The sequence below is a fragment of the Rhynchophorus ferrugineus genome, unplaced genomic scaffold (assembly GCF_030347505.1).
Source record: "Rhynchophorus ferrugineus isolate W39M unplaced genomic scaffold, kcgeb_rfMv2 rfM10, whole genome shotgun sequence".
Lineage (NCBI taxonomy): Eukaryota > Metazoa > Arthropoda > Insecta > Coleoptera > Curculionidae > Rhynchophorus > Rhynchophorus ferrugineus.
In genome coordinates this window covers 7,807,742-7,831,604 of record NW_027472589.1, presented here as the reverse complement: position 1 = coordinate 7,831,604, position 23,863 = coordinate 7,807,742, and the positions used below count along the sequence as shown (strand labels likewise).

The 23,863-nt window shown below is 32.2% G+C and overlaps 1 non-coding gene across 1 annotated transcript; it reads left to right on the top strand.

The window, feature by feature from the left end:
* The first annotated feature begins 3,795 nt into the window (after positions 1-3,795).
* TRNAA-AGC (transfer RNA alanine (anticodon AGC)) lies at positions 3,796-3,868 on the top strand. Its single transcript has one exon. It is a non-coding gene; the product is annotated as a tRNA-Ala (tRNA).
* The last annotated feature ends 19,995 nt before the right edge of the window (positions 3,869-23,863 follow it).

Here is a 23,863-nt window from a genome sequence, read left to right as displayed (position 1 = left end):
CTATATTCCGAATTATCAGCCACAGGGTATATATATTGGCCAAGTGCATGACATTTTCTCAGTATGAAATATCTAGGTCCATTGAAACAGATGCAAGTCTTCATTTACAGGATGGATTATCACTTTCTCTGAACATCACTGCGAACGAAAATCAGGATTTCCAAAAATAAACTGAATATTCTTTGGATCGACAATCTTGTCAGTATAGAGTTATGAAATTAATTTCAATAAAATATTCATTCAGTATATTCCGAAACATAATATATTTTCTTTACAATATGTTAATGGTTATTTTAAATATGTAGACTATAAACCTTTTGTTTTTTTTTTAAATTTTGTTGAGCTTGAAAGGAGAACAATATACGAGTATTGTTCAAGAAGTTTAAAAATATTGAAAAACCGTCCCATGTTTCTCTTTCGTTTTCAAGTTACGGCATTTGTTTTTCTTTTTTTTTCCTTCAACAGGTGCTATTATCAGCCAATCTTTCGTGGATATACAGTTACGTTTAAATGAATCTATCGAATTGTAAACAATTCTAAATACAAGAGCTGATCGACCATGAACGTTATGAACATCGACTTCGATATGTTTAAATGTTAAGGCACGAGGCAACTATGACTTTTAATGGAAATAAACCAATTTTAATTCTAATATTACCTCGGTCTATGTCACAATCATTATATTATTCTCAGTCCTTAAATTCTCTAATTTTGTGGAGAAGCTACACACTCACTTTATTTTTTTAAATTAATTTAATTTCGTCAATGTAAATCAGTTTTAAGTTTAACCTGACAATTTTAACAGTACCAAATCTGTTTAATGTGACACAATATTTTATTCTTAGATCTAAGGCTTAAGTTCTTCGGCGTTTGTTGGTGGATTGTTTATATTAAATATACAAACAATATAATGTGTGTGTCCTTTTTGTTATTTTATTAAATACATTGGTATTTAAAAGTACCACGAAATATGAAAACGACGAACAATGATACATGGAGATAATGGTGTATTGTCTAGAAAGTTTCAAATTATCTACGTATTAATACAGTCCTGTTTTAGGCACAAAAAAGAAGAGTTTTCAATGCCCCACCTGCCTTAACTCATTCACGCGAGTGGACAATCTCCAAAGGCATATACGGCTGATATGCGGCAAGAACTGTAGACCGTACATGTGCAGCGTTTGCCGGAAAACATTCAAGCTAAAGCACCACTTGAAAAATCACGTGTTGGGCGTGCATTTCAAGGGATCCATGGGCCATCCCAGCGATTTGGAGGAGTTCTATTGATATCTGATGATTCAGTGCCCAGATTAATCGCGACAGTCATTAATCTCGACACTGAATCAGAATATGAAGAGATTCTTCCATAAAACGCGAGGATATATAAGATTTTTCTCTTGTTTCGGGTGTATTTCGATATTTTCAATTAGTTGCGGCATTTGAATCGACATATCAAGTTAAAAATTGATATTTCCATGGATGAAAATGTAAATGTTCAATCATCTGACTCAGCAATAAGTCTTTTTACGAATACGCTAAGAGTTTTTTTTAAGTTTCGCCACTTTTTCTCGAAAAAATTGTTTCGGTTTCCTTTTTTCCCAACGAACATAAAATAATACAAACTAAATTTAATTTTCAAGGTTTTAATGGCCATGTTATTAATACAGGCTATTATTTATTAATAATATAGGGATTTTGGAATAATGTAAAGGCAATATGAGACATTTTCATAAAATACATCGTATTTTAATTATTGCGTAATATATTTTAGCAAATTATTAATTGGCTCCTCCACCATTTTGTCGTTATAAAACGTTTTCTACTGATAACTCCATATGTACTTTCTTGGTAGCACCCTGTATTTTTTTAAAGTTATTATGCACTGTCCTCTCATCGAAGAGGAGCATCATCCTTAAGTTACAAGCTTTCCACTGGCGGTGGTCGAAATTTTTTCTTCTTTAACTTGACCAAAACTTTTTAAAAAATCTAATTTTGGTATACTCTGGCATACATACGAGAATCTGAATTTGCGACGTTGTCAACTCTCGCAAAATATACGTATGTTTGGGGAATATAATATAAATAAAATAAATTATTTTAAATTCACAAATTAACTTAAAAAGTTTGAGTGTAATTTTAATCTCCTGTAACATGTAAGATATCCAGATCATTTATTTCGAGAGTATGCTGTTCTCGAATTCAAAAATTTACCTAAAATTTCCCTTAAAACTCATGTTGAGATAGAACAGTTATATATTATTTATTGGCACCCTGTTCACCTTCTATAATATAATAAATATATTAAGCATAATTCTTGATAAACATATTTGGTTTTAAAATAATTTTGAAAGGAAAAATAGAAAATAAAGCAATATGTAAAATAACTAATACAATTTATTTATCAATATCTTTTTTCTACACCAACTACGATGTAGCTCTAGGCGCACTTTCGTTATATAGTGTCCACTTTATGTAGTCTTAGGACTAGTCCACAAGCATCCGTTTATTTTTACAATCACACAATAATACACCATTTTCCACAATTCAAACTTAATATATTAAATAAATACACTGTCCAATATCTCATCATATTCGATTACATGGTACAACAATCAAAATGCAATCCTATCCCTATCAAAATTCTCATTTCTATTTCATTTTTGATCTCATTTACTCAGGCTGCTGCATTTATAGGATTAGTTTTATGCATTGTACATATGGAATTCAAACAATTTGCTTGGAAATCTCCATGAGTCAATAAGTCTAATCGTTCCACTATCTAAATTATTTAGGATTTCGTCTAATATAGCATTTATTAAAACTTTAGCTGTGGGTATGGCTGCAATCATATTGAGTCATTGATCTGGTTTTAATAGCATTGATTTACCAAAGTAATTTAGTTGTTCTTTCAAAATTCATTGTTTCTTGATCAGTTTTAATGTTGCAGTTCGATCAACGTGATGTGTTTTTGATGAGGTATGCTCACATAAAGGGCAATGAGTCTTCTTTCTCTGAACTTTTACTTTCACCGAATAAATTATACCTAAAGTATAATTTATTCAGTATTCAGTAACAGTACGGAAATAAATAAAATATAAACAACAAAATTCTTAACTTTACTTATTAAACAATATAATACTTAAGCGTACTTAATCTAAAATTACATAATACATCAGTTTTATATGATAATAAGTACCAGATATAAACACTTAACTAGAGCTCTTACCAAAGTCAAAAGAAAAATTACTGCCGCAGTTCGTTGTATTCTCTTCCTAGTTCACTTGTTAGTGGCAAAATCATGCGGAAACTGCCGAAACCTACCGAAAGCCGGTTGGAAACGGCCAAAATTATCCATTACTTTTTACATTTTATGGTTACCAGCTTTCTGTTGTAACATTTTACAGAGGAAAAACTTATATACTCTCAATACATATTAACAGTGTAAAAATTGCCTTTCCATACCCTTCGTTTATATTAACAATGACCCAGATGATTTTAGTGAGCGTAAAATCACCATAACTTTAAAAAGTATAGATATTTTTTTAAAGAACATATACAGGATAAACCTGATGATGAGCAATAATCACCGGTGCTTTTGGGGATAATATTGTAAATAAGAGTTGTTTAATACTATTACCTTTATATAATATTTTATTCGATACTGTTTGTTTTGGTTATTATAAATATAAAATATATATGTACAGTTACAATTTAATATATTTTTTTATCAATTATTTCGAGGTGTTATTATTTCGGTTTAACGTTATTAATGATGATAGAAAATACTACCTCAGAGGGGGCGTAGCTCAGATGGTAGAGCGCTCGCTTAGCATGCGAGAGGTACCGGGATCGATACCCGGCGCCTCCAACTTTTTTTTCTTAACTTTAAAATATTAACTATAATTCCGCGCGTCTGTTAAGTATATTTTACTAATTTTGTCTAGTTTTTAGTATTGGTGCGGTATAGTTGTCACAAATGCCACAAGACCTACTCGTATAAATACAATCTGAACAGACATATGAAGTACGAGTGTGGCAATATGAAGCCTTTCAAGTGCTCGGTTTGCGATAAGAGCTACACCCAGAAGAGTTCCTTGGTTACGCATACGATCACGGCGCATAGATTGAGTTCCCGAAGGATAACCGTGTCAAACAATCTCGTTATCTCAGGAAAACAATAGAGAAACTAATTGCACACTGGTAGATTTAGGAAATGTCTTTAAGGGGTTATACCACTTTGGTCTTTTGGGGTTGTACCACACCACCATGAATAAATGAATCTTTTAAATCGAAAACTAATAAAACTAAATAAAATTCTTAATTAACTTCACTAGCATCATTACTTGACAAATAATAGCGGCACGGCAAGCAAGGTTTCCTTTTTCTTCTTGCTCTTTTTATATATTTCTTTTGTCAATCTTCTTTTTGTCAACTCGGGTTTATCTGGACTGTACTTACTGCATTCAGCATAGGGATTGTTCAGTGACCAAGTTGGAGATCATCCCATAGGACATCCGATCTTACCCGGCTTGGTTACTAACGTGACTCGCATTATTTTCCTTGTCGGTTTTTACACTCTTACCTTTTGGACAATCACAATTATAAACAATCATAAATATAAATTTACGATCATGTCCGAGCAGGATTCGAATCTGCGACTATTGCAGCAGTAGGAGGACCGTTCTGTCGCTTTGAGCACTGCGCCAACCCAGTCGGTAGCAATATTTTTAGAATAATCTTACAGAATAATCTGACAGCGCATCTGATCGTATAATAAGTGACTGTTGGTATCGCAGGACTTTCTTCTCAGAACAGTAATATTCTTCACTAAATCTCGCCATAGTTGGCGATCCGACACAGCTTTTCTGGCCTCCGAACATGTTAGTCTTCTAGGTGGGTGGACTAAACTTTTAAATAACTATCTGGATGATTCCATATGAATTTAAACCACTAAACAAAAAGCAAGAGAGTTGAAGATGGTATAAGCCCTTAAGAAACTACTGCCTATCGATGAAATTGTATAAATATATTTTGATAGTTCTAGAAATTGTATTTCATTGGACATTTTTAAAAACTTTCTTTAAGGTATGTTTATCTTTGTTATTCTTTCATCAATATAATGTTTTTAAGCTCTCTACACTGTGTATATATATATAGGTCTATAAGTTAGTTGTAAAGGTTTTCGAAGTACTGTCCATCGATAACCGCTACTTTTTCTCATCTTTCGGTCAATTTGCGGATTCAATTTCAAAAAAACTATGTATTTTTTAAAGTTATCTACGAACCGATCTATTTTTTGGCACCTTCACAAGTAACGGAGCGCTACTCAGACAGGTTATGATTCATATGTCGGAACAAGTAGGAGAAAACTGGTTTTAATTTCTCTGGATGGCCATTTTAATATTTCCAAATATGTTTTCGCCGACTTTACAACATGTGGTACAGTGTTGTCATGCTGAAAGATAACATTGGCGTGTCGTCGCTCGTATTCCAGAATTCTCTTTCTCTTCGGAGTCAAAATTACCACTTTTAATCTAACTGAAACCAGTATTGTCGTCCTTTTAAATAAAAAGTAAAACTTTCGGCAAATGCGAGTTACTCGATACAACTTCAGACATTTTCTATCGACTGAAACATTTTTTATTCAGACTTCGACGATATGACACATCGATAAATGAGGCTTCGACTTGAAATTGATATACATAGATGTTTATCAAGAATAACGGGTTTATTTGTTTGCTAAGAATATTGTAAGGTGCCAAAACAAAATTCGAATAGGTTCTTGCTTCGAGAAGAAATTGGAAATTGGGTGCAGTTTGTCTACACTGTTATTTTTTTTAAATTTATGTTTATCACCGATTTTTTTAATAAAACTTCGATAGATTGATGAACCTAAAATATTATCCTATATGATTTTCTACGTAAGATATAATTTTTAAGTATTTTAATGTGAAACTTTGTTATTAACTATTTTCTCGTAATTATCGTCAACATCAGATGTTACTTAGAATAAGAGTTTTTATACCATTATTTGTTTTTATGCATATTTAATTTTAGATACCTCATCTTCAAGGGCTAATTTTTCGTTATTTAAGGTCATTTAACATACAGAGAGAGCATGTCTAATTATTTTTGTACATAACATATTAATTTATATCGATTTCGATTAATTTCGAAACTTTTTTATGTCTGAATATTGTATGGTATAGTATCTAGTTTTTTTACTGTAATATTAATAGTTATATAGATTTTTAATATACTGTCTCCCAAGCAGTAGAGTAAGATTGAATTACTAATAAAGATTTTAATTTGTTTAACGTAATGTCTATTTCGTGAATACCGTCTTTCTCAGCACCAATTTGAAATATAGAATGAAAATAATATGAAGCTCATTAACTTCTACTTTATATTTTAGGATTCTATATCAAGAACTCGTTCTTTTATTGTTCGACGTGTAACAGGAAATATGTTACCAGAAGTGCCGTCGGTCATCATCTGAAATATAAGTGTAACAAACCGCCTCAGTTTCCTTGCGAACATTGTGAGAAAGCGTTCCGAAGCAAGTGTAGCTTGCAAGGCCACGTCTTTTCCAAGCATAAGGATATAGTTTTAGAGCATGTGTAAATTTATACATTTTGTTTCTTAAGTGTATATCAGATATGGGGAAAGTTCGCAGTGTTTTTGTGTGGGAAACTGATAATGTCAATAAAGTTCGTAGAAACGTGCAGCAAGATGAGCTTGTCTCCGCGTCTTTGAGCAAGTCGCCCATCGCATATTACAAACATAGCACCCTCTGGCTATAACTTCTTCCTATCTATAACCATAAAACTAAGCTATGTTTTCTAAAGTTCTTCCGATTCAGTTTTTCGATCAGAAACTGCAGGAGTTTTTCATCGGGAGCTTGGGGATGACTCTACCCCAAAATTAGCAATGAACTTTTTCCCACATCCATTGATCAATAAATTGATTATAAATCAATCGTCTATTTTGTCTCTGTGATTTAGCAACCTGATTTTTTTTATCTCTGATATTATAATCAACTGTCAAGTCAGGTCCCTCTTCTACAGGGAAATAGCTGGGAAAACTACCAAGAAAGGGGATTATAAAACTGACCAATTTCATCAATGCAGCATTTCGACTAAAACGTATCCCAGATGTTTGGAATATGGCTGCAATTATTATGATCCCAAGACCCGAAAAATCACCAAATAATATAAAAGTCTATAGATCTATACCATTGCTAACACTAATACATAAGGTATTTTAAAAACTGTTGGAAAGAATAAAACCGATTATAGAGATATAAAACCTAATAAACTGAAAAAACTTGAAAAAACTTATGGGAATATAAAGCCTATGTTCAGCTATATTCTTAGATGTGGCAGAAGCCTTCGATAATGTGTTTATAGACTACAGGAAATGTCACCTAAACAGCACACTGAACTATTAAAATATTACGTTAATATTATTAGCCGAAACGTTTGGAGTCAAACAAAACGAAGACTCTACAATAAAAGAGGCTTAACCAGGTATACCACAAGGAAGTATATTGGGAGCGATACTTTAACTACTTTACACCACAAATACGAAATATCACGATGGCTACATTTGCTGATGATACTGCATTGCTTGCTGGAGACAATAGTGAAGAAGCCACACAAAAATTATAACAGTTAAGTGACAATATAATTAATTGGACTCAAACCACTCAGACTGCCCTTATACCAATAAAAATTAATAATACTATCATTCCATATAGCAACAACGCTAAGTATCTCGGAATGAATTTTGATACAAAAATTCGCTGGAAGGAACGTGTAAAATAGAAAAGGAAAGGACTGTAGTTAAAATATAGTAAAATGTATTGGTTAGTTGGAACAAAATCATAATCATAATTAGTACATAATAAATTGCAATTATACAAGAAGGTATTTAAACCTATATGAATATATGGAGTTCAATTATGATGATATTCCGCGAAAAGTAATATAAATAGAAGTTTTCCAGAACAAAGTTTGAGATGTATCATATTCTACAGGACTGATACTTACTCAGATATCGACTATCACTCACTGTTAATATCGAAGGGTTACAACCTTGCATAACACCAAGACAAAAATCAAATGAACATTTGACCTAGTGAAGTGTAGTGAGGTGCATTTAATAGATAAACTGCAATGTTAATACATAAACATTATTACAATAGAAGATAGGATCGACCTATCCTCCAGATATATACCTAGATTTAAGTTATTGTAAAGACAAATTGTAAGTTAGTCAGCAACGACTAGTAACAATATAATAAATACATTTAAAATATATATATATATATATATATATATATATATATATATATATATATAAATCAATTTAGATAATAAAATGTTCTTCAATTAATTGTAAACTTATTTAAATAGTTTCATGTTATATTTTAGGTTATATCCCACTCGTTAGCTTGTATCATAAAGACGACGAATGGTTTGTTTGTAACAAATGTAACAAGAAATGCAAGCACAGGGCGTCAGCGTCGAGACATATCAAATGGTCTTTTTAAATTTTCTTGCGATATTTGCGGGAAAAAGGTCACGCAAAAGTCCAAGCTGAAATCTCACATAGGAAACGTGTTCTCCAAGGTTTATAATTGATGGTTCTTTCTCTTAGAAAATATGTACATTTTTAAATAAAATTATTTTTGACACCTTTCCATTTTAATTTAAAGGAAAGAAAGGTTTTAGGTCATTGTAAATTTCATAATCTTCGTTACCAATCAAGTTAAGGCCCTTTTTTAAATCTTCAGTAAAGGATTCAATTTGTCAGCAACACTTATATTTAGTCTATGAAACTAAATCAAATAAATCTTGTTAAATATCGAAAATATATTTTTCGAATCGGTTGGGCGGTTAGTCTTCTTCTATTGTAACAGGTCAATTGAAAAGCCCCCGGCCTACCATAGTACAACACATTTTTTGCCAAAATTAGTTTTTTTTATTCGACATAATTGCCTTCAAGGGTGATACACTGATTATAACGACCCTCCAATTATTCCAAATAGGCCCCAGTTTTGGCGATCACCTCTTCATTCGACGAAAATGTCTTCCCAGCGAGCATTCGTTTGAGATCTGAGAACAGGTAATAGTCGCTGGGCGCCAGATCTGGAGAATACGGTGGATGAGGAAGCAAGTCGAAGCCCAATTCATGGATTTTTGCCATCGTTTTCACTGACTTGTGACACGGTGCATTGTTTTGGTGAAGCAGTACTTTCGGCGATTTCGTTCTTCAAACGGTCCGATAACGCTATGTAATAGGCGGTGTTGATGGTCCTTTCATTTTAAAAGCAGTCAATGAAAATTATTCCATGCGCATCCCAAAATACAGATGCCATAACCTTTCCAGTCGATTGTTGCGTTTTCCCACGCTGTGGGGCGGGTTCATCGTGTGCAGTCCCCTCGGATGACTGCCGATTGGACTTCGGAGTCAAATGATAGAGCCATGTTTCATCCATTGTCACATATCGACGCAAAAACTCGGGTTTATTACGCTTGATCATCTTAAAACACTGCTCCGAATCATCAACTCGTCGTTGTTTTTGGTCAAAAGTGAGCTCGCGCGGCACCCACTTTGCACAGGGCTCTCTCATACCCAAATATTCGTGAATGGTATGCTGTACACGTTCAGTTGATATCTTTAGAGTGTTTGCTATTTCAATCAATTTCAATTTACGGTCATTCAAAATCATTTTGTTGATTTTTTTAATGTTTTCGTCGGTAACAACTTCTTTTGGGCGTCCACTGCGTTCACAGTCTTCGGTGCTCATTTCACCACATTTAAACTTAGCATACCAATCCTTGATTGATTTTCCTGGGGCAGTGTCCGGAAATTCGGCATCAAGCCAAGTTTTTGCTTCAACTGTATTTTTTCTCTTCAAAAAGCTATGTTTTATTATCACGCGAAATTCCTTTTTATCCATTTTTCCCACAATAACAAAACTTGCTTCAATTAAAATGTTATAATTCACAAACTAATAATCCGACAGCTGTCAAATTTATACACGCATCTTTTGAGTGTTAGGGTTAACTAAAAAACATATATATTTAATTATAATAGCGTCATCTGTTTGTCAGGCCCGGGACTTTTGTATTTGTAGGCCCTTCGTAATATTTGAGTTTAATGTTGGATCTTCGTAAAAATGTTGACACGTTACAAAATTATTTTTTCACGTGTACTCTTGTGTACCAATAGTTCTACTTTTCCATATTCAAATCAACTAACGCTCATACGTTTTTATGTATGAATGAATCAAATAAAGAAAAATCTTTGGCAAACGATTATTGCTCATAATACTACATACTTGTAGCTAAAATATGACAGAAAATAAAGTTGCATGAACATAGTTGCTAAATTATCTAATGCGATCTGGCATCAGTTACGTAATAGTTAGTAAATGCCTTAAAATTAATTCATAATTGTTGTATGGCGTCTTTCAATTATAGGTGGGTAGAAAGTAAAATCTCATTTAAATAAATTTGGAAATTACGCAAAATTCATTTGGTATCCTGTAATATTTTTATAAATTCATATATATTTTTATACTACATACAGAACAATATGTTATAATCGCTCTATTTTGAATATGTGAAATATGTGCATGATGTATCTCATTATACAAGATGTTCTGAAATTTGGGCAAAATTTCAATTAATTCGAAAATTAGTAGTCTTACGACTACGCCATCAGGCTAGTAACCAGGCCGGGTAAGACCAGATGTCTTCTTGGATTTTTAATCACCCCAGGTAAATTTCTTTCGTACCTTTATTGGAAAACGTCATGAATTTAGCTGACTTGTTCAACCTTGAAGACAACTATTTCTATTGATTCTAAACCATCAGCTCTCAATTTTTTGAGGTTGAACGGAACATCTCCTGTATTGCCTTATATTAATAATAAACGTTAAATATACTATTATTTCCATCAATTTTAATAACATTTGCTGATTTTATTTAAAGTGTATTGATCGAATTCATTATTAATTATTTATATCAAAGATTGGTGTGACCTATGGTAGCTTGTCATAACACTCATATATCTGTGTGTGTCTTTCATCAAGTTATGGTTAATATTTTTTAACCATGTCCCAATTCCTGCTTGAATAACTATTTCCGACTACAGGGACCGAAATATGAATTAAATGTATATAATTATACCCGAATATATTATACAGAATTGTTATATTAATATATATTTATTTTTAGGTTTGGTAAGGTATCAACACCTAAACTATCAAGTCTTGAGCGGACCGTTTGAATGCAAGACTTGCGGGAAAATGTACAAGTACAAGACTAGCTTGAACAAGCACGTCAAGTACGAGTGCAACAAAGAGCCGCTCTTTCTTTGTCCGATATGTCGTAAGAGGTTTTTCCAAAAGATTCATCTAAAGAAGCACCTGATGTCTTCAGTGCATCGAAGAAAACCGCACAGCACAGACGAGAAAAGTCTCTAAACTAGTGTATAATGAGTGTAATCTATTTTTAGTCGTTCTTCAAACTGATGATGATTTATTTTATTAAAATATGTTGGGAAAGGTGCTTATACAAGAGATCAACAAAACGAAAGTTTTCTAGATAATAGTTACAGTTTCAAGTGGTGGTTTCGGGTGAAGAATTAAAAATTAAAATAATTATGTTGCTGTCAAAAACATCTCATGTTCGAGTACTACTCTAGGTCTTGTTTATCGACAATAGTGTAAAATGTAGTATGAAATAATCAACTCACTCAGTTGTCACAGGATGGTGAGATTCAGGAATTCTTATTATATTGTGTTATTTTTTATAAATATTCTCATATTTTTATAGTACTTTCGATAAAACTCATCCCATCATCATTCATCATCATTATCTGACTCGTTGGTTTTTCGTTATCATAGGAGGTCAGCAATTACATTTAGCCCTGGTTTCTTTCAATTGTTTTATCCCATCAAAATAATATATTTTCTCAAAACCCTCGGCAAGGGCTTTTGTTTCAGTGATCACCATTTCGTGATGAATATCCTCCCATCCATCCTTTTCTTCAGGTTTGGAAATAGAATATAGCCTAAATATATAGTCTGTGATGGAATTAAAACTGCTGTGAGGGAAATTTAAAGTCTTTGACTGAAAATCTGAGTCTTTAAAGTTTCTTTAATATACCTTTATGCAGCTGCTTCATATACAGCAACATAAATTGCTTTTAAATATACATACTCGGCATGAAATCTATTAAACTTTATTTTTTCAAAAATAGATAATATAAAGTATTCTTACTCCCTTACTGTAACATTTCAGTAACGGATAATAAATTGAAGAATAAATAATTCAAAACAAACATGAAAATGCAGAAGCTTTCAAATAACCAGTCATATTTGTTTTTTTCTTTTAGTATATAGTCTCTTTATATGTGAACGTTTATGGTTTTGGTTCTTAGTATATTTGAAACGGTTTAATCAATTGACAATTTTGTTTAGTCATTGATATATGGTCTAGTATGGGTATGAGTTCTAACAAATTTACCAAAATCTTCATTATTTCAGTTATATTAAAATCTCCAAAGTATCAAACCATACCATATCAAATGATCAAAACATTATTGGTAAGAGACCGCAACTTTTATAAAACTACAGACGCTACCTCTTAAGCACCAACATAGCGATGGCAAAGTGAAAATGTTCGAAAAAAAAATAGATTACACTACATTTATTAATATTCAGGAAAAAAGAAACCCTATTGATATTTATTTACATAGAATTTGGATATTATACTAATTTTTAAATTATTATATTAATCTATATTAAATATGAGGGTGAGTTGAGAAGTAAAGCAGGTAAAACATGGACAAAACCATATAGAAAAAACTAGTAAAATGTATGTTAATCTTCATTTTTTTCCCAAGATGATGATGACTTTCTCCAATGAGATATCACTGACCTTTCAATGATACGGTTTCTTCTTATTTCTGAAAGGATGTAATGATTCAATTCGTTCACGACGTTCATTTCTCCATGATAGTCGCCCTTGGACCTGGAGGAAAACACAAATTCTGCAGTAGGAATAAAACTATTCTGATTCCCTGCATGAATATCTATATATCTGCAATTAATTATTACTAAATATTATGACCAACAAAACCTAATCAAATTCTCTTGTAACTTTTAACTTTAACCATCAATTTTTGTTGTCTTTACATTCTTTTTGTTACTATCTTGAATGAACCATTTTGAAATATCCAAGTTTCATCAATATACACAAATTCAAATAATTTATCTTCCTTGATTTTATTGTAGGCCTTTAAAAATTGAATTATTTTTAAGGCAATGTCTGGAAGTTCCATTAGATGCCCTCGAGGGTTATATTTACACCATTTAAATCCTATGCCCTCTAAGAGTGTATGAAGAGATGTCTTACATCTCTCAAAAAGTTGCATGTTCCTAACTCTTTTATGTATACTTTCCAGACTAATAATTTTTTCTGAAATAATTTTGTTAAATTAGGTTTATATCGATAAAATAGTTTGTATAGTTAATGTTCTTATACATTTCGTATATTTGATCTCGAATAGAGCCATTGTCAAGATGGTCAAGATTCGTCACCCACTTTGTAAGCGATGTTTTTCACTGTACCTAGCAGCAGAAGCACGCTAAAAACATTTTCAATAAAATTGCAGCAACTTATAACATTTAATATCATCAATAATTACCTCTCTAACAGAATTTACTGGCAAAAGGAGGGCCTCCATTATGTCGTTCCTTTTCGAAATAACTTACTAAAGCCGCAATAAATTTGTGACCCTGATTATCTATTGATTTCGGCATTTTCAGACAAAGTGATACGATATGTTACTACAATTGTAACTAATATTTTGAATAATTTTGCATTTTGACAAACCGACGACTGTGACAGGCTAGTTCGGCGTGACGTTCGAATTTATCAGACTGAATTATGTCTCTTTTTAATCGGAATAGAAGGAGAAGGAAAATATTGTCTAATTCTAAAACGAATTGCGACAGGCAAAACATTAAACATCTTGATCACGCACGTACAAAAGAACTTTTAACGTTTTTTCATTATATCTACATTACTTTTCAATCAACCCTTGTAATATTACCATGGCAGATTAATAGAATGGCAGATAAAAGTAAATATTTACATTAAAAACCCAATTTTAACTATCAATATCTGTGAACAATCACACGTTTTATACGACAAATAAAATAGTAGATCATTTATTATTTTATTAGATTTCGTCACACCAAACAAATGGGCATATATTTTCGTAAACCTCTAAAGCATTATATCTTAGAGTACCGAGAAACCTTGGGTGCCAAAATTGTTAAATTTTAAAACAATGTCTTCCGTTTATATGATATATTAGATTGTTCTGTTGGAGACTGATTTTTACGTAGACTTTAGATATTTTATATTATATATATATATTTATACAATGGCAACTGTTAGACAATTACAACAATTAATATTCATTGTAAGTAGCTTATTACTATTTTAATTAACAAAACTATATCAAGCCTTATCCTGTGCCTTTATAATAGTATTATTATATTTTTGTATTATCCTATTATACGAGTGTATAACATATTTTTATGTATATTTTTATCAGAATTGTTATTGCAAATACACTTTTTTGAGATAAATCACTGTGTTTATGTTTCTGCCGTTGGATCGATATCGACTAAATCATTTTTGGATAACTTCGTGGTAGTGTAGATGTTTGTTATGATTTTGACTAATGAGTTTTTATAGTGACATTGGTTTTCATGTTGTAGATTATGCGATGGACGGAGAGTTTTTTTGCTGTTTAAAGTGCAGTAAGCGATACAAATCCAAAAGCGGTATCAGGCAGCACCAGCGCTACGAGTGCGACCGAGAGAAACAGTTCTTCTGTCACATATGTTCGAAGTCGTTTACTAGAAACGGTTCTTTGAAGAGCCATATATTGATTTGTCACCACAGCGTAATATAGGACGCAAGTTATTAGTTTTTACCTGTCAGAAGCCTATTTACCTCTCGAGACATATTTACCTTTCGTTTATTTCAACTAATAAAGTCTGAAGATTCAAACACTGTTCATAGAGTAATATGTAGAGTGTTCAGTTAAAACGTTTAATTTCAGAATTGTTTTGCGTGGTCTCAGCAGGAAGTCGCTGAGAACACCATTTCGCTGCATTTCATTGGTTAGTTTAAATTACCATTACAGGGACTTGTAAAGAAAATATTATATATATATATATATATATATATATATATATATATATATATATATATATATATATATATATATATTATATATATAAAAAATTGTCTATGGCGCTTTTTCCCTTGTTCAAATTTTATAGTGTTGTATACTGAAAGCAGAGCAGTACAGCTGAACGGATCATTAAAAAGGTCAAGTTGTATGATATAGAAAACATACTAAAAGGTAATACTTTTTATGAACAAGTTAAAATGTATAATATATGTCAAAATTACCGTTGTGCTCTTATTATGGTAAAATCCAGGAGTTAAAAAGACAGCTATTATCTATTAACTAAGTATCTATAATTAAGTATATATTAACAATACAATAAAACAACGATGAGATAATATCCTGTCCATAAAATTAAGCTCATTTTCTTGGGAAAGAAATTTTATTATCTTATTTTGTATTAATGTTATCTCGGTACGGAGCCTTAAGCGAAATTATTAATTATAACTATCTTAACCAATATACATTTGTTTCAAGTAAATGAACCCCTTCATAATAAACAAGTTTTTAATTGATTGCACTTTACAACTTAACTTTTTAAAGGGTAATAAAAACTTTTCATGTAGTATAATCACATTTACCTTAATTTTACCATCGCCCATTTGGACACATTTTGGTTTTATAGTATGGGTAACATTTTCATGATTTCTTCTGTTGTATCTGGTTAATGTTATGTACAAATTCTATACGTACCAGGTAAAAGCCATGCTAAGTCACACACATATCCCTAATCTAGCTAATTTGGGCTCTCCAAGGAAAACGACGTCTGTTTTTAACACAACACTTTTGAGAATGTACATGTTTATAATCAAATAACGGTGATTATCATCAAGGCACAAAAATGATCACCATACTTTATATAAAACACACAATAATAGCGTAATAAACAAACTGATCGCATTATAGAAATAAGCCAATCAAATGCCTTTGTAGGCCATTTCAAATGAAGCAATCAAAAAAGGGCTCTCAGAGCCAGCATTAATTGGACTGTGGTCCGATCTTTTGTGTGCAAAAGGTTTCGTCGGTTTCGTCTGTTTAAGTAAAACCTCCATATATACTCTATGGCGTTATTCTGGAAAGTTCTCAGAAAGCGCGTATATTCCTATTTCAGCTGGTGTTGAGCATCTTTGTTTATTTTTGAGAAATGTAGTCCCATGGAAGTGTTGTATTGTGTTAACCAAGTAAGTCATGAAGTTAAAAACTGCGTATTTCTATAGATATTTTATTTGAATATATTTGTATATATTGTCAAGTCCATGCACCATATTTACATAAAGACATCGTATTGAAACATTTTTACAGAAAATCCATTAACTCATATTCACATAAAGACCTGCGGTTATCTAATATTATTTATAAAAGTCCAAAAACCATATTTGTATATGTCATTCTTCTATATCAAAGCAAGATCTTCATCTTGCAAACAATCGTACGTTTCACCTAAAGGAAGTCTACAGTCAATATACATTATTTTTACAAAACTCTTGTATAAAAATGTATTATTTTTTCTTTGTTATTTTAACACTTGCACCTTTAGAGTAGTCATAAAGTTATTATTTGTTAGTTATATTAGTAGTCATTATATCATTAGGATGTCATTGATTGTTTTCAAAGTATCGTCCACCACTATCTTGCAAAATCCTATCTAATGTTGATGGACAAGCCCCAGCTTTTGATTGAGGTATAGTACATTAGGATAGTTAATTGATAGTTAAGTACCTTTAGTATTACTTCTAGTACAATTGTATATTATTTCTTTCACATCCTTGTGCGGAATTTTGACATGTATTGATTACTTGAATTTATGTTTGGATATTTTAAGTTTTAAAAATATAATTGTAAGGTCCTCACTTATTTTTGTTCTTCTGTGTTTTGAAACCAATGTATGTTACTGCATTAAGAGTTTTTTTTTTTTTTTTTTTTTTTTTTTATAATTATATACATTGTTACTAGTCGTTGCCGACTAACCTACAATTTGTCCTTATAATAGCTTAAATCTAGGTATATATCTAATAGGACTCATCAGTCCTACATAGTCTCTAACATAATAATAATTGTTTTAACACTTTGAGTTTTTTCTAATGCACCTCACTGCACTACACTACAACACACTACACAAGTTCAAATGGTTTGGTCCTTTTGAGTCTGCGTCCGGTTTTGGTGTTGTCCAAGAGTTGTAATACTTCGAAATTAACATGAGAGTGAAGTCTCTCCTCATGTCTCTTTGCAATTCTTTTAATTTCTTGATTGACAGTCGGTATCTGAAGATCTCGATGTAAATAAATGGTCCGGTAATATCTGGGTGCACCTACGATGCTTCTTAGGACTTTGTTCTGGAAAACTTGTATTAGATTTATGTTGCTTTTTGCGGAACATCCCCATAATTGTATTCCGTATGTCCATATAGGTTTTAATATTTGTTTATATAGAAGTAATTTATTATGTATAGTTAATTGAGATTTTCTTCCAATTAGCCAATACATTTTTCTATATTTTAACTCAAGTTCTTTTCTTTTCTTTTTGACATGTTCCTTCCACCGTAGTTTTGCATCAAGTGTCATTCCGAGATACTTAGCATTATTGCTGTATGGTATGACAGTGTGGTTTATGGTCAATGGTGTAAGCGCGGCCTGTTTATAGGTGAATTGAACATGCACAGATTTGTTTTGGTTAATTTGTATTTTCCAGATTTGGGTCCATTTATTTATAGCGTCAGTAGCCTGTTGTAGTTTTCGGGTTGCTTCTTCGCTATTGTTTCCGACAGCAAGAATAGCAGTATCATCAGCAAATGTAGCCATTGTAATGTTTTCGATTTGTGGTATATCACATGTATAAAGTAGGTACAGAATTGGCCCCAGTACACTTCCTTGTGGTACACCTGCTTTAGCTTCTTTTATTGTAGAGTAAGCTTCCTCTTGTTTCACTCTAAACATTCTGGCTGTGATGTAAGATTTTAATAGTTCGGTGTGTTGCTTCGGTAATATTTTCTGTAGCTTATGGACGAGGCCTTTGTGCCATACCTTGTCGAAAGCTTGTGCTACATCTAAGAATACAGCTGAGCATACTTTATTATCTTCATAGGCTTTTTCAATAACATCTGTTATTCTATGCACTTGATCAATCGTTGAATGTTTGGTAATAAACCCAAACTGGTGTGTTGGTATTAGGTTTTTTCTCTCTATAATTGGTTTTAATCTTTTCAAGAGGAGCTTTTCAAATACCTTAGCTATCATCGGTAATAGTGAGATAGGTCGATAAGCTTTTATATCATTTGGTGATTTTCCAGGTTTTGGAACCATTATTATTTCAGCCATTTTCCAAACGTCTGGGACATATTTCAGTCGAAATGCTGCATTGATTAAGTTAGTGAGCTTTATAATACCCTTTCTTGGCAGATTGTGCAGCAATTGCCCTGTTATTAAATCATAGCCTGGTGATTTATTTGGCTTGATGTTAGTTTTAATAACGTTGGTGACTTCTTTCGGAGTTGTTAATTGAATTGTCGAATTTTCGCCGTCTATGTCCGGTAAAGTATGTTCAATTTCACTTTCGTTTGGTTTGAAAGTTTTCTCTAAATGGTCAGCGAATGCTTCTGCTTTCTCCAGGTTGCTGCGTGCCCAACTTCCATGCATGTTTCTTATCGGAGGACTATGTAGACAGGATCGTTTTAGGTATTTAGTGGCTTTCCAGAGCGAGTAGTCTGTGTTCTTGTCATCTGTTAAATTTCGTAGATAGTTATTTATGGAATTGTTTTTAATTTCCAAAATTTCCCTCTTCAACCTTTGTGTTATGTTGTTTAAGATATTCTTATTTTCAGGTGTTCTATTTTGCTGCCATTTTTTCCGTAGTTTTCGTTTTTCAGCTACCATTTCCTTGATTTCTTTCGGGTAATTTATTCCTTTGGTTGAAGTTTTAATTTCTGGAGTGTTATTCCAAGCAGCCTGTTGGATGTCTGCAACGAATTTTTCGGTTTCATAATTTAATTGGTCTTCTGTCTTAAGGGGAACATTTAGTTGAATTCGATTGTTTATTTCTTCAACAAATCCTTCCCAGTCTGTCCTCTTGTTGGTTAATGTTGGATTTTGTTGTTTTCTTATAATGTTTTCACTCAGCGTCAAAATCACAGGTGTGTGATCTGAACTTAAGTCAAAATTTTCTTCAACTTCCATGTAGTTAGTGGTTATGTTTCTAGCTATAAAGAAGTCTAACAGGTCTGGAGTTTTCTCTGGATCGGTAGGCCAATAAGTTGGTTTTCCTGTCGACATGTAACTGCACCCTAGCTCAGCAGCTGCTTTATGTAATTCATTACCTTTAGTTGTCGTCATTCTAGATCCCCATCTTGTATTTTTAGCATTGAAATCACCACCGATTATAAATTTTTCTCCTAGGTTGTTTAGAACATTCAAGTAATTTTCTTTTTTTTGGTTGTATCTTGGAGGGCTATATATGGAAGCTAATGTAACCCTGTATTTGCTAGATATAACAGTTACTGCCGTTACCTGATTTTCTGCTAAACTGAGTCCGGGTTCTTGATGATGGCATATATTATTTTTTATTATTATTGCACTTCCTCCTCTTGCTGTGTTAGCTGGATGAATGGTGTGGTAAAAGTAATATCCTCTAAATTTAATAAAGGATTCCTTTGTCAAATGGGTTTCAGATATTAAGCAAATATCTATTTTTTGCAATTCTAGGAATACTTGTAGGTCAGCGTGATGTTTCTGAATCCCATTAGCATTCCAAATTGCGATGCGGATGTCTTTACTTGCCATTTTTAGTTCTTGAGGCCACCGCCCTATTGTTTTCGAGTTTAAGTAATCTTTCAGAAAACGATTCAATAATCTTTTCCTGGTTGTCCAGCTTTGCTATAAGTTTCAATAGCAGTTCGTTGGTTGTAACGTCTTCTTTTTTTGTTTCTTTTTGAGCGGTTTGGTTTATGCTTTGAGCATAGGTCATTTCATCGTTGATTTCGTTGTACATTTTTGGTTGTTTATTTTGAGTCACTGTTTTTTGCTCTTTAGCCTGACTGATTTTATTTCTTCTCTCTTGGAATGTTTTCGCAACTACGCATCCTCTGTAGCTTGCTGGATGCGCTTCATTGCAATTCGCACATTTCGCTTTTGTTCCTTTGGGTTTTTTGCATTCTCCCGTGATGTGTTTTCCTGAGCATTTTACACACCTTGGTTCCCTTTTACAGAATTTTTGTGTGTGTCCATGTAATTGGCATCTCTTGCACTGTGGCACAAGATTTGCCTTTCTAAGAGGTTCTATTTTTACTTCGACTCCTAGAATTTGTTTAATTTCATAAATTGCTTTTATGTCCGTGTTATGTTGGAATGATAACATAAACAGTGGTAAGGGCTTCTTCTGGACAACTATTTCTCCATTGTTATTTTTATTTCGTTCTTTTTTCAGGATATTTGTGACGTCAGTACATTTAAGTCCATTTTTTATTAACTCTTCCACTATTTTAGTAGTTTTAGCTGTCGGTGGAAGCCCTCTTGCCATTACTTTAATGTCTCTGGTTTGCTTATCTTCATACGAGTGCCATTGTAATTTTAGGGATTCCAAGCACTCAGCAATTTTCGTAAAAGTTTTACGACATTCGGCGTTTAATTTGATTTGTCCATTGTTTAATGTTGTTGCTCTAAATAGTATATTATTTGTTTTCATTGTTTCATATAGCAAGTCAAAGTCTGTGACATTACTTACTATAATTGGAGGTGGTCTCGGCACTTTTATTTCTTTATTCAATTCTTGTGCTTTAATGGTTTTTGGTTGTTGTGGTGAAGCTTCAGGTGTGTAGTTTGCTTTTCGTTTCTTATTTCTTTTAACTGTTATCCAGCCTACTTCTTTTTGCAATTCTTCCTCGTCTGTTTCATAGTTTACAGGCAATTTGTTTTCAGTGCACTGGTTCACTACGGGAATGCTAGTTGGATTGTATGTGTTTTGGTTTTTTATTAGGAGTTGTAGTGCATCTAATTGTTTTTGCATATTTGTTAGTGCAATTTCCAGATTCCGTCGGGCTGTTTTTTCGTTAATATACGCATTATAGAGAGCTTGCTCATTTTGCGTTCTCTTATGGTTTTCTTGACAAAAGATTTGATTCTGTTGTGCCAGATAAGCTTCACCTGACGTTGAGGATTGTGTTTCCATCTCATTTAGTCTCTGGTTCTCTCTATTAATCATTTTTATTTAATGAATAGTTTAATTCACGTTTTTACAAAAATTTCAGTACCGGTATTTGTTTCAGAACCGTTATAACGCCGCATTTGTGGTACAGATGATGCACCTCCGACCCTTAACAGCCCCCAAAATTTTACCTTTGTTACTTTATTGCAGTGACCATCGTTTTAAACACATTTTCACTAAACATTTAACGCGCAGTTTTAACACTGTTATTGTCGTCACGGTTTTTACTTATTTTTTAAAATCGCATTTGTGGCACAGGTAGTACACTTTCAAATTTATTACACTGACCGTCGCTCCAAACACGTCTTTACTCTACGAAGGTCGAACGACAACTGTGCATTAAGAGTAACATAACAATTCAATTTATTATTGTTACAGAGTTGTTGATGCCTCACAAAATCTAAATATTCTCGATTTTTATTGTTTTCACTCGATTGACAGTTTATTTTAAAAGGCCTATTATGCATACTGTAAATAGAAAAAGATAGTACGCATATGCCGACCAAAAATTACCTTCTGAGTACTGAACAAAATAACTAGCATGACCTAAATATTTAAAATTAAGAATTTTGTATTTTAATTTCCCTAAGAATCTTGTAATTTTCAATAAAGTCTTCAGGATGCGCTGATGTTTTATTTTCCAATAATAATGTTAAAATGTTAAATTTCTATTAGAAATATGATGGTTAATATTTATTTTCTCTTATTTTGAGTTAATTTTAAGGGTATTTTATATAATTTTAAGACTCTATTTGGAGAAATTGTGTACATTTCTTACATGACCATCGGAGAATCTTACATCCAGCTTAGCGAAGTTGGCAAGGGGGTATTTCTTTTTGTAGATACAACCTTCATCATTGTATCATTACTGTGTATGCTTTAAATAGCGACCAGCTTCACATAAAGTGATCTTTTTAAGTACTTTGACGACAGGTTTTATCTTAATTGAAGTGTTTATACTCGAATTTTATATTTCAGGATTTTGCTAGGGCCTTTTGTGATGTAAACCTGTACTATTTTTTGCGACCATTCAGAAAGAAATGTCAGTTAAAAGGTTAAAAGCAACTAATTCTTGATAACTGAATATCGTAACTACTAGAGTTTTGAGAGTGCCATATATATGTTATATCTCGCTACTGATACTGCTATAACTACGGCGGCTGTGTGTGTTTATGGTTCTCTTAATGGTGAGATGTCTGTGCATAGAGGTTTTGTTTACATTAGAATTGATTTAAATCCCCAGTACCTCCACTTTGCATAAAGTAATATAATAAACTAAATAAGAAGTTTTTGTTTTTAAATTATTTTAGTTTATTTTAAACCTTTTACATATAATGTGTACTCAATATTATATAAAATCTGTCTCTATCAAGCCATCTCATTTATACCATTTTGTCGTTTTTAAGGAACTTTATACTTATCTGTTTAATAAAACACGAATATGAATCTTCTGAATTTTTGTAATTTTGTACCCAATTATTATAATACCCAATCTTATGCAATTACCTACTAATCATTCATGTATACGGTTATACCAGTGCTATCTATTCGTATTTAATGACTTTGTTCTATTTTTTAGGGATTAATATAAAATGCGAATTTGAAGACAGTATCGAGATATTCGAACACGATATTTGCAATGGCGACAGCGACTGGAACAGCGAATCCACCGAGGAATACCCGTGTCCGTTGTGCGATCAGATATTTGTCAAGAAAACGAATCTAAGATATCACGTTACGTTGTACCATATTACATAAATTCGATAAAATAAACGTGCCATGCCAAAAGACTATTCACTTTTTTAGACTAAAAATATTTGGTTGTTTTAGATGACTTGGGGGGGGGGGGCAGTTGTAGTATACTCTAGTGGCATGAATTTTAGATATTTTTAAATTAAAAAAAAAACAATATTTTACTGAGCAATAGTTGATATTTATTAATGTTTAAAGGACACCTACAATAACATTTATTAGAAAAGTTACAGGCTGATGAAGCCCAATAATACCACGCCCTTGTTGACGTAACTGCAACCTTCCTAATAATCTAAAATCAATAAAAAAGTAAAAAAAAGTCAAACAAATTTTTTTTCAATTTTTTAAAAATAGTGAAAATATAATTTTTTTTTATAATTTTACTTTGATACGATAGAAAAATAAATAGAGAAAATAGACCCCACACCAATTCTGAAACCTCTTAAGGGCATATTCTGAAAGGTTTGAACTTCGAAAATATGAAAAATTTAGAATACCCCTTAATTAAACTAAAGGTTCTTGTGACCTATAATGCTTAATGTTTCTGCAAATTTTTATTATTCATATTAGACATTTTTTCGTATTTTATTCAGGTACAATATACCCACCAACTGTACGCAAATTAAGTCAA